Source organism: Lates calcarifer, unplaced genomic scaffold (assembly GCF_001640805.2).
Source record: "Lates calcarifer isolate ASB-BC8 unplaced genomic scaffold, TLL_Latcal_v3 _unitig_2522_quiver_3298, whole genome shotgun sequence".
Classification (NCBI taxonomy): Eukaryota; Metazoa; Chordata; class Actinopteri; family Centropomidae; genus Lates; species Lates calcarifer.
In genome coordinates, this window is record NW_026116275.1 from 1 (window position 1) to 10,365 (window position 10,365).

Genomic DNA, 10,365 nt, shown 5'->3' on the forward strand with positions numbered 1-10,365 from the left:
CCCCTTGCTCTAACCCTAACCACCTCTAACCCTAACAACTCCCACCCCTTGTCCTAACCCTAACTACCCCTAACCCAAACCACCTCCACCAAGTGCACCCCCTGCTGCCACTTCTGACTAAAACCCTCTATGCTCAGCCAGAGTGAATTTTCGCTAAGGCCGCACCCATATATGAGGCCCAGAGAGCGTACAGAGCGTATCTCAGCAACGCAAGCTCAGAGAGACTCATGGCTGGTGCCATTGGAAAGCCCATCATGGAATTAGTGGGGGAGCATGTGGGTCTCATGACTCTGTGACCACCACAGACAAAGTTATTGGGCCAAATACAACTGCACCCTCTATCTCTAACCCAAACCAAGTGCACCCCCTGGCACTTCTGGCTAAAACCCTCTATCCCCTAACCCTAACCCTAACCCCTAACCCCTAACCCTAACCCTAACCTTACCCTCGACCTTGCCCTAACCCTAACCTTACCCCCGCCCCTGCCCTAACCCTAACCCCTAACCCTAACCTGACCCTTGATCCTGCCCCAACCCTAACCTGACCTTGACCTAATCCTATTACTATGTTGGAGGACCCAACTCTAACTAGTAAAGCTATAAATCCCCCTCCCCCTCCCGGTTTTCAGGAGGAAGAGCCCCCAATCCAGGTCCAACAGGACCTCCAGAGTTGAGGATCCCTAACACAACCTATTGATGTGATTGATGGCCCTTCCCTCTATGTGAAGTCCTAAAAAATTGGAAAAAAAAATATCAGGGATATATAAAAATTCAACATTTTCATAAATAATACTCCCTGTCCTAATAGGCTGTGTTTTCCTCACCCCTCCTTGTCCCCTCCCTTTACTTACCTTCATATCCTTTCAAAACCTGTACTCTCCTCTCACTGAACCAGCTCCAGACCATTTATCAATCTGCTTTTTCTCCATGAGCCAATATGGAACCTATAAAAAAATATATATATATAAAAAAACATTGTATATATGTGTGTATGTATATATACATATATAAAGATAAAATAGACAAAGATCAAAATAATACATGTTGCCAGTGCAATAGTGACATCTAGTGGTGTCCCCTTCCCCTAACCTAACCCTAACCCTAAGCCTGAATGCAAGGAAAAAAACAGGTGCAGCAGATGCCTTTCCTCTTAAACCCCTTTCTCACTTATCAGGGGAGACTTTTGGTATGCAATAAGCTGGAGGTTGCTGGCCTCACTAAGGTGGGACAAGTAATGGATGGAAATGGTAACTTTATTTTAGAACATGTGCTGAGAAGAATGAGTGAAATGAAGGTGCAATATAGAAAACAACAAATTGTTAGAATAGCAGGGAAACTTGAGCAGTGCCTACCGCCTGAGTGGCGCAGTCTGCTGGGTAAAAGCAGTTGTAAGGGACAGGGCTCCAGCCTGAATTTTCTGCTCGGCCTTGGGGAGAAAAATATAAATCTTGCATCTGTGAAAACTAGAGACTGGTATAAACTGTTCCTTGGTAAAAGTCATAAGAGACCAGCCTCGGAGAAGATCTGGAAAACGTTTTTCCCCTCACATAAAGTCAGTGAAATTTGGAAGAACATGGATATCCCTTGTATGACCCCAGAAATCTTCAATTTAGACTTCAAACTAAGACACAGAAGGATATTCACTGGTATTGTACTGCACCAAATTAACAAGGAGCTATACAAAAGGGAATGTGCGGTGTGTAAAATGAATGAGGAGGACATTGAACACCTATTCCTCAGTTGCTCCTGTCTGTCAGGGCACAGGGAAAGGGTAAAGACACTCTTGACTGATCATTGTGGACTTCCCTTTTACACAGAAAGTGAATGGAACTGGACCGATCTGTTTGGAGTCCCAAGAAAGACCAAGAGCAAAAACAGTATTCTGATCAACACTGTGCTTGCTTTTGCTAGGTATGCAACCTGGCTTAGGAGGAACTCAGGCCTGTACGAGGGCAGGGACATGAACATTTCCAACCTGTTTGCTAATCTCTTAAAGGCCCACCTTAAACTGCTTAATGCAGCAGAAAGAGACAATTTTAAGAGACTTTTTGCATCGAACAATACTTTGTTCAGCGAAACAGAGGATAAAGAGCTGTCGTTTGTGTTTTGAAATTAGAACAAATGTAAAAGATTCTGTGTTGTATGTAACTGAATACTGTGTCTTTGAATTTGATGTTATGTTTAAATTAGAATTTTTGTTTTGCCTTTAATGACTGTTTTGTTTTGGTTGAGTATTTCTGATATTATTGATAATAAAAGATTAAAACTAAAATTTAAAAAAGCGCGCCCGATCTCATCTGATCTCGGAAGCTAAGCAGGGTCGGGTCTGGTTAGTACTTGGATGGGAGACCGCCTGGGAATACCAGGTGCCGTAAGCTTTTTGTCCCCATCTTTTCCTGCCTATCTTACAGCAGCAGAATGCCGCTTCCTCTGTAGTTGAGACAGGGCACGCCCAAACTACTTTTATTTTGCAGCCTGTATTTCACGCTCTGTTTTGCACTTCTGTTTTATGTCACGTCGCTTTCGGCAATCGGGTATTAGGCGCTGGAAAGTCACCTCTGTAAAGTCTGCACTGCTGCCGAATGAATGAGCGCAGTCTGGGTTTTGGGCACAATGACCCAATACGTCGTCCACAAGGACGTGTGGCTCACCGATGTACGTTTTGAGCAATTTCGGACGAAAATGGACTTGGAACAGAGCCAAATGTTTGATCAGGCCATACGGAAAATTCTTGTTGGGTGGAGTAGTTATTTCTTAGTTTTGCTGTTGACTGTTAGAGAAAATCCCCATTATTGTTGATTGCTATGTGAAATAACAGATCTGCCAGTGTTATTTTGGCACGTATAAAGGGTCTGTCTTCAGCAGCCGCTGTGGCTTACGGCCACACCACCCTGAGCGCGCCCGATCTCGTCTCATCTCGGAAGCTAAGCAGGGTCGGGCCTGGTTAGTACTTGGATGGGAGACCGCCTGGGAATACCAGGTGCCGTAAGTTTTTTGTCCCCATATTTTCCTGCCTATCTTACAGCAGCAGAATGCCGCTTCCTCTGTAGTTGAGACAGGGCACGCCCAAACTACTTTTATTTTGCAGCCTGTATTTCACGCTCTGTTTTGCACGTCTGTTTTATGTCACGTCGCTTTCGGCAATCGGGTATTAGGCGCTGGAAAGTCACCTCTGTAAAGTCTGCACTGCTGCCGAATGAATGAGCGCAGTCTGGGTTTTGGGCACAATGACCCAATACGTCGTCCACAAGGACGTGTGGCTCACCGATGTACGTTTTGAGCAATTTCGGACGAAAATGGACTTGGAACAGAGCCAAATGTTTGATCAGGCCATACGGAAAATTCTTGTTGGGTGGAGTAGTTATTTCTTAGTTTTGCTGTTGACTGTTAGAGAAAATCCCCATTATTGTTGATTGCTATGTGAAATAACAGATCTGCCAGTGTTATTTTGGCACGTATAAAGGGTCTGTCTTCAGCAGCCGCTGTGGCTTACGGCCACACCACCCTGAGCGCGCCCGATCTCGTCTGATCTCGGAAGCTAAGCAGGGTCGGGCCTGGTTAGTACTTGGATGGGAGACCGCCTGGGAATACCAGGTGCCGTAAGCTTTTTGTCCCCATCTTTTCCTGCCTATCTTACAGCAGCAGAATGCCGCTTCCTCTGTAGTTGAGACAGGGCACGCCAAAACTACTTTTATTTTGCAGCCTGTATTTCACGCTCTGTTTTGCACTTCTGTTTTATGTCACGTCGCTTTCGGCAATCGGGTATTAGGCGCTGGAAAGTCACCTCTGTAAAGTCTGCACTGCTGCCGAATGAATGAGCGCAGTCTGGGTTTTGGGCACAATGACCCAATACGTCGTCCACAAGGACGTGTGGCTCACCCATGTACGTTTTGAGCAATTTCGGACGAAAATGGACTTGGAACAGAGCCAAATGTTTGATCAGGCCATACGGAAAATTCTTGTTGGGTGGAGTAGTTATTTCTTAGTTTTGCTGTTGACTGTTAGAGAAAATCCCCATTATTGTTGATTGCTATGTGAAATAACAGATCTGCCAGTGTTATTTTGGCACGTATAAAGGGTCTGTCTTCAGCAGCCGCTGTGGCTTACGGCCACACCACCCTGAGCGCGCCCGATCTCGTCTGATCTCGGAAGCTAAGCAGGGTCGGGCCTGGTTAGTACTTGGATGGGAGACCGCCTGGGAATACCAGGTGCCGTAAGCTTTTTGTCCCCATCTTTTCCTGCCTATCTTACAGCAGCAGAATGCCGCTTCCTCTGTAGTTGAGACAGGGCACGCCCAAACTACTTTTATTTTGCAGCCTGTATTTCACGCTCTGTTTTGCACTTCTGTTTTATGTCACGTCGCTTTCGGCAATCGGGTATTAGGCGCTGGAAAGTCACCTCTGTAAAGTCTGCACTGCTGCCGAATGAATGAGCGCAGTCTGGGTTTTGGGCACAATGACCCAATACGTCGTCCACAAGGACGTGTGGCTCACCGATGTACGTTTTGAGCAATTTCGGACGAAAATGGACTTGGAACAGAGCCAAATGTTTGATCAGGCCATACGGAAAATTCTTGTTGGGTGGAGTAGTTATTTCTTAGTTTTGCTGTTGACTGTTAGAGAAAATCCCCATTATTGTTGATTGCTATGTGAAATAACAGATCTGCCAGTGTTATTTTGGCACGTATAAAGGGTCTGTCTTCAGCAGCCGCTGTGGCTTACGGCCACACCACCCTGAGCGCGCCCGATCTCGTCTGATCTCGGAAGCTACGCAGGGTCGGGCCTGGTTAGTACTTGGATGGGAGACCGCCTGGGAATACCAGGTGCCGTAAGCTTTTTGTCCCCATCTTTTCCTGCCTATCTTACAGCAGCAGAATGCCGCTTCCTCTGTAGTTGAGACAGGGCACGCCCAAACTACTTTTATTTTGCAGCCTGTATTTCACGCTCTGTTTTGCACTTCTGTTTTATGTCACGTCGCTTTCGGCAATCGGGTATTAGGCGCTGGAAAGTCACCTCTGTAAAGTCTGCACTGCTGCCGAATGAATGAGCGCAGTCTGGGTTTTGGGCACAATGACCCAATACGTCGTCCACAAGGACGTGTGGCTCACCGATGTACGTTTTGAGCAATTTCGGACGAAAATGGACTTGGAACAGAGCCAAATGTTTGATCAGGCCATACGGAAAATTCTTGTTGGGTGGAGTAGTTATTTCTTAGTTTTGCTGTTGACTGTTAGAGAAAATCCCCATTATTGTTGATTGCTATGTGAAATAACAGATCTGCCAGTGTTATTTTGGCACGTATAAAGGGTCTGTCTTCAGCAGCCGCTGTGGCTTACGGCCACACCACCCTGAGCGCGCCCTGATCTCGTCTGATCTCGGAAGCTAAGCAGGGTCGGGCCTGGTTAGTACTTGGATGGGAGACCGCCTGGGAATACCAGGTGCCGTAAGCTTTTTGTCCCCATCTTTTCCTGCCTATCTTACAGCAGCAGAATGCCGCTTCCTCTGTAGTTGAGACAGGGCACGCCCAAACTACTTTTATTTTGCAGCCTGTATTTCACGCTCTGTTTTGCACTTCTGTTTTATGTCACGTCGCTTTCGGCAATCGGGTATTAGGCGCTGGAAAGTCACCTCTGTAAAGTCTGCACTGCTGCCGAATGAATGAGCGCAGTCTGGGTTTTGGGCACAATGACCCAATACGTCGTCCACAAGGACGTGTGGCTCACCGATGTACGTTTTGAGCAATTTCGGACGAAAATGGACTTGGAACAGAGCCAAATGTTTGATCAGGCCATACGGAAAATTCTTGTTGGGTGGAGTAGTTATTTCTTAGTTTTGCTGTTGACTGTTAGAGAAAATCCCCATTATTGTTGATTGCTATGTGAAATAACAGATCTGCCAGTGTTATTTTGGCACGTATAAAGGGTCTGTCTTCAGCAGCCGCTGTGGCTTACGGCCACACCACCCTGAGCGCGCCCGATCTCGTCTGATCTCGGAAGCTAAGCAGGGTCGGGCCTGGTTAGTACTTGGATGGGAGACCGCCTGGGAATACCAGGTGCCGTAAGCTTTTTGTCCCCATCTTTTCCTGCCTATCTTACAGCAGCAGAATGCCGCTTCCTCTGTAGTTGAGACAGGGCACGCCCAAACTACTTTTATTTTGCAGCCTGTATTTCACGCTCTGTTTTGCACTTCTGTTTTATGTCACGTCGCTTTCGGCAATCGGGTATTAGGCGCTGGAAAGTCACCTCTGTAAAGTCTGCACTGCTGCCGAATGAATGAGCGCAGTCTGGGTTTTGGGCACAATGACCCAATACGTCGTCCACAAGGACGTGTGGCTCACCGATGTACGTTTTGAGCAATTTCGGACGAAAATGGACTTGGAACAGAGCCAAATGTTTGATCAGGCCATACGGAAAATTCTTGTTGGGTGGAGTAGTTATTTCTTAGTTTTGCTGTTGACTGTTAGAGAAAATCCCCATTATTGTTGATTGCTATGTGAAATAACAGATCTGCCAGTGTTATTTTGGCACGTATAAAGGGTCTGTCTTCAGCAGCCGCTGTGGCTTACGGCCACACCACCCTGAGCGCGCCCGATCTCGTCTGATCTCGGAAGCTAAGCAGGGTCGGGCCTGGTTAGTACTTGGATGGGAGACCGCCTGGGAATACCAGGTGCCGTAAGCTTTTTGTCCCCATCTTTTCCTGCCTATCTTACAGCAGCAGAATGCCGCTTCCTCTGTAGTTGAGACAGGGCACGCCCAAAACTACTTTTATTTTGCAGCCTGTATTTCACGCTCTGTTTTGCACTTCTGTTTTATGTCACGTCGCTTTCGGCAATCGGGTATTAGGCGCTGGAAAGTCACCTCTGTAAAGTCTGCACTGCTGCCGAATGAATGAGCGCAGTCTGGGTTTTGGGCACAATGACCCAATACGTCGTCCACAAGGACGTGTGGCTCACCGATGTACGTTTTGAGCAATTTCGGACGAAAATGGACTTGGAACAGAGCCAAATGTTTGATCAGGCCATACGGAAAATTCTTGTTGGGTGGAGTAGTTATTTCTTAGTTTTGCTGTTGACTGTTAGAGAAAATCCCCATTATTGTTGATTGCTATGTGAAATAACAGATCTGCCAGTGTTATTTTGGCACGTATAAAGGGTCTGTCTTCAGCAGCCGCTGTGGCTTACGGCCACACCACCCTGAGCGCGCCCGATCTCGTCTGATCTCGGAAGCTAACGCAGGGTCGGGCCTGGTTAGTACTTGGATGGGAGACCGCCTGGGAATACCAGGTGCCGTAAGCTTTTTGTCCCCATCTTTTCCTGCCTATCTTACAGCAGCAGAATGCCGCTTCCTCTGTAGTTGAGACAGGGCACGCCCAAACTACTTTTATTTTGCAGCCTGTATTTCACGCTCTGTTTTGCACTTCTGTTTTATGTCACGTCGCTTTCGGCAATCGGGTATTAGGCGCTGGAAAGTCACCTCTGTAAAGTCTGCACTGCTGCCGAATGAATGAGCGCAGTCTGGGTTTTGGGCACAATGACCCAATACGTCGTCCACAAGGACGTGTGGCTCACCGATGTACGTTTTGAGCAATTTCGGACGAAAATGGACTTGGAACAGAGCCAAATGTTTGATCAGGCCATACGGAAAATTCTTGTTGGGTGGAGTAGTTATTTCTTAGTTTTGCTGTTGACTGTTAGAGAAAATCCCCATTATTGTTGATTGCTATGTGAAATAACAGATCTGCCAGTGTTATTTTGGCACGTATAAAGGGTCTGTCTTCAGCAGCCGCTGTGGCTTACGGCCACACCACCCTGAGCGCGCCTGATCTCGTCTGATCTCGGAAGCTAAGCAGGGTCGGGCCTGGTTAGTACTTGGATGGGAGACCGCCTGGGAATACCAGGTGCCGTAAGCTTTTTGTCCCCATCTTTTCCTGGCCTATCTTACAGCAGCAGAATGCCGCTTCCTCTGTAGTTGAGACAGGGCACGCCCAAACTACTTTTATTTTGCAGCCTGTATTTCACGCTCTGTTTTGCACTTCTGTTTTATGTCACGTCGCTTTCGGCAATCGGGTATTAGGCGCTGGAAAGTCACCTCTGTAAAGTCTGCACTGCTGCCGAATGAATGAGCGCAGTCTGGGTTTTGGGCACAATGACCCAATACGTCGTCCACAAGGACGTGTGGCTCACCGATGTACGTTTTGAGCAATTTCGGACGAAAATGGACTTGGAACAGAGCCAAATGTTTGATCAGGCCATACGGAAAATTCTTGTTGGGTGGAGTAGTTATTTCTTAGTTTTGCTGTTGACTGTTAGAGAAAATCCCCATTATTGTTGATTGCTATGTGAAATAACAGATCTGCCAGTGTTATTTTGGCACGTATAAAGGGTCTGTCTTCAGCAGCCGCTGTGGCTTACGGCCACACCACCCTGAGCGCGCCCGATCTCGTCTGATCTCGGAAGCTACGCAGGGTCGGGCCTGGTTAGTACTTGGATGGGAGACCGCCTGGGAATACCAGGTGCCGTAAGCTTTTTGTCCCCATCTTTTCCTGCCTATCTTACAGCAGCAGAATGCCGCTTCCTCTGTAGTTGAGACAGGGCACGCCCAAACTACTTTTATTTTGCAGCCTGTATTTCACGCTCTGTTTTGCACTTCTGTTTTATGTCACGTCGCTTTCGGCAATCGGGTATTAGGCGCTGGAAAGTCACCTCTGTAAAGTCTGCACTGCTGCCGAATGAATGAGCGCAGTCTGGGTTTTGGGCACAATGACCCAATACGTCGTCCACAAGGACGTGTGGCTCACCGATGTACGTTTTGAGCAATTTCGGACGAAAATGGACTTGGAACAGAGCCAAATGTTTGATCAGGCCATACGGAAAATTCTTGTTGGGTGGAGTAGTTATTTCTTAGTTTTGCTGTTGACTGTTAGAGAAAATCCCCATTATTGTTGATTGCTATGTGAAATAACAGATCTGCCAGTGTTATTTTGGCACGTATAAAGGGTCTGTCTTCAGCAGCCGCTGTGGCTTACGGCCACACCACCCTGAGCAGCAGAAGGAGCAGGTTGTGTGTGAGACAAGCTGAGAGAAGTGTAAACTTTGACTTTCCTTTTTGCTTTCAAATTTCCCGAGAGAGATAGGTGGAGAAAGTATTTTGTTTTTTTTTTTTTTTTCTAAGAGGTGAGCATATTCCCCAGACAGCGGCCGCTGTTTGGGGAAAGATCAAAGAAAAATATACGGACGGAAATCATGGCTAAGGAAAACGGAACGGCAAATGGAGGACGGCATGCGGTTGAAGGAGACAAAGGAAAAATAACTTATGAGAGGAGATTGACGGTGACGGCGGAGATAGACGGAGAAGATGAGGTGACGATGATGGAGCTGTTAAAGGCGGTGAAAGAGCAGTGCGGTGATGTGATCGGACTGCAGATTTAAGACAATGAAACTTTATGAACTAACAATGAGAAATGAAAGTGGAAAAAACAAATTGATGGACGGCTTCAAAATCAAGAACAGTCTGGTAATTGGGAAGGAAATAGAAAATGATGTGATGGTGGTTTCATTCATCAATCTACCTACATATGTGGAGGATGAAGCCATATTGGGAAAATTAAATGACTGGGGGGTGAGAGCAATCTCGCCAATTAAAAGAAGGATGTGGCCGGGGACGTCAATAGCTGATGGCACGAGATTCATGAAGGTGAAATTCACCGAAGATGTTAAGTCCCTGCCTTATTCAGCCAAATTCGAGACAGCGGAGGAATAGAACACTTCCGTGTTATTCACGACAGGCAAGTAAAAGTTTGCCGGTTGTGTATACAGCCCGGACACGTGGTGGCGAGATTGTCCGACATTTAATGTTTTAAATGTGGAAATCAGGGGCATTATGCTCGCGAATGTGCGGGGACGGAGAGATGCAGTGACTGTGGGGAGAAGAGGGCTTTGTGTGTGTGTGGAGCATCGGCGGCGTTCAGGGGAGAGGTGCCGTATTCGGATATTTCATCCAGTCGAGAGGAGATGGCGGAGGTGGAGGGAGAACTGATGGTGGAGGGGAGGAGGAGGAGGAGGAGGAGTCGGTGGAGGTGGAGGAGGACCAGAGGACGGAGGAGGCGGGGGTCGGCGGAGGGCGGATCTGGTCGCTGGGAAACGGAGGAGCTGGACAACAGTCGGGAGGATGCCGGCACAGAGATCGTCGCGGTCAGCGCGGCTGCCTGAGAGTGAGAGAGGTCAAGGAGGAGAGGTGACTGGAGAAGGAGGGGGGAGCGCGGGAGATGAGAGGACAGGAGGAGTGCGTTCCGCTGTGTTGGCTGAGGGCGGAGCGGAGACGGAGGTGGGCTGGGGAAGCAGCGGAGAGGAGATGGACATAAGTGAAGAA

At 47.6% G+C, this 10,365-nt stretch overlaps 10 non-coding genes across 10 annotated transcripts; all 10 read left to right on the forward strand.

The window, feature by feature from the left end:
* The first annotated feature begins 2,872 nt into the window (after nucleotides 1–2,872).
* On the forward strand, nucleotides 2,873–2,991 carry LOC127140217 (5S ribosomal RNA). The gene has a single exon (XR_007810574.1). It is a non-coding gene; the product is annotated as a 5S ribosomal RNA (ribosomal RNA).
* A 495-nt stretch (nucleotides 2,992–3,486) lies between these two features.
* On the forward strand, nucleotides 3,487–3,605 carry LOC127140212 (5S ribosomal RNA). The gene has a single exon (XR_007810569.1). It is a non-coding gene; the product is annotated as a 5S ribosomal RNA (ribosomal RNA).
* Nucleotides 3,606–4,100: 495 nt separating this feature from the next.
* On the forward strand, nucleotides 4,101–4,219 carry LOC127140218 (5S ribosomal RNA). The gene has a single exon (XR_007810575.1). It is a non-coding gene; the product is annotated as a 5S ribosomal RNA (ribosomal RNA).
* Nucleotides 4,220–4,714: 495 nt separating this feature from the next.
* LOC127140213 (5S ribosomal RNA) lies at nucleotides 4,715–4,833 on the forward strand. The gene has a single exon (XR_007810570.1). It is a non-coding gene; the product is annotated as a 5S ribosomal RNA (ribosomal RNA).
* A 495-nt stretch (nucleotides 4,834–5,328) lies between these two features.
* LOC127140215 (5S ribosomal RNA) lies at nucleotides 5,329–5,448 on the forward strand. The gene has a single exon (XR_007810572.1). It is a non-coding gene; the product is annotated as a 5S ribosomal RNA (ribosomal RNA).
* A 495-nt stretch (nucleotides 5,449–5,943) lies between these two features.
* LOC127140219 (5S ribosomal RNA) lies at nucleotides 5,944–6,062 on the forward strand. The gene has a single exon (XR_007810576.1). It is a non-coding gene; the product is annotated as a 5S ribosomal RNA (ribosomal RNA).
* Nucleotides 6,063–6,557: 495 nt separating this feature from the next.
* On the forward strand, nucleotides 6,558–6,676 carry LOC127140220 (5S ribosomal RNA). Its single transcript, XR_007810577.1, has one exon. It is a non-coding gene; the product is annotated as a 5S ribosomal RNA (ribosomal RNA).
* Nucleotides 6,677–7,172: 496 nt separating this feature from the next.
* On the forward strand, nucleotides 7,173–7,292 carry LOC127140216 (5S ribosomal RNA). Its single transcript, XR_007810573.1, has one exon. It is a non-coding gene; the product is annotated as a 5S ribosomal RNA (ribosomal RNA).
* A 495-nt stretch (nucleotides 7,293–7,787) lies between these two features.
* LOC127140221 (5S ribosomal RNA) lies at nucleotides 7,788–7,906 on the forward strand. Its single transcript, XR_007810578.1, has one exon. It is a non-coding gene; the product is annotated as a 5S ribosomal RNA (ribosomal RNA).
* Nucleotides 7,907–8,402: 496 nt separating this feature from the next.
* Nucleotides 8,403–8,521, forward strand: LOC127140214 (5S ribosomal RNA). The gene has a single exon (XR_007810571.1). It is a non-coding gene; the product is annotated as a 5S ribosomal RNA (ribosomal RNA).
* The last annotated feature ends 1,844 nt before the right edge of the window (nucleotides 8,522–10,365 follow it).